We start from the raw sequence: 967 nt of genomic DNA, 5'->3' as shown, positions 1-967 counted from the left end.
GGGGGGCCCAAACGGTGTCGGAGCATTGGTTGATGATGGTGAGGGTGGCGGCTTGGAGAGGAGTGAGGAGGGAGAGGAAGGAGAGGGGGAGGAGGAGGAGGATGGCTGCCATGCTTATACACTCAATATGTTTCTGTGATATACATCGGCTGGGCTGTTGTTTATATACACATTTTTGTGTTGCTGCTGCTGGAGCAACAGTTTTGATTTTTATTTTATAAAATATTAAAAATATATTAATTACTTTTAAAACATTATATTTGGAATTCTTTGAACACATTGGTTCCACATTCAAAGTCTAGCTATGTAAAGAATTTCTCTGTGGAAGATTAAGGGCCCGTCCGTCTGGGGCAATTTTTTTGGTGCGGTGGCGTTTTGAAAACGCACCTGATCTGTTTGGGTACACTACGTTTTGGCAGCTTATGCGTTTTCAAAATGCAGAAAATAACGTTTTCACACCGCATCTATGTAGGTACGGTGAGAGCTTATTGGCAATAATCTGACTTTTCCAAAAAAAAAAAAAAATTATAATAGTCACTGCACCTAACTTATCTGCCGATTATTTTTAATCAGCTTATCAGCAGATATCCAATAAGTTACAACTGCCCCAAACAGACTCTTTAACACCTAAATTAGTATATCTCAATTATTATTATAATTATTATTATTTAAATTTGTATGAGGATTGCATCATAAACTCTAAAGTAAAGTGTAATAGTGTCAAGGCATACTTATTGCAATGGGATAAAATATTGTGGCCACTATATATATATATATATATATATATAAAGTGCCGCATGTCGTTGTTATTTGGTTGACAGCTACGTTGTCAGTCGTAACTCCCTTGGGATCACGTGTTCGAGCCCGGCTGAGAGCATCTGCCTTGTAATGCAGAATCGAGTTATTAGACATGTGATGGTGGCTGGGGCTCATATTATAGGCTCTGTCCATTCTTTATATATATATA

The sequence above is a fragment of the Phalaenopsis equestris genome, unplaced genomic scaffold, assembly GCF_001263595.1.
Source record: "Phalaenopsis equestris unplaced genomic scaffold, ASM126359v1 Scaffold000002, whole genome shotgun sequence".
In the NCBI taxonomy this organism is placed as follows: Eukaryota; Viridiplantae; Streptophyta; class Magnoliopsida; order Asparagales; family Orchidaceae; genus Phalaenopsis; species Phalaenopsis equestris.
This window is presented reverse-complemented; position numbering follows the sequence as displayed.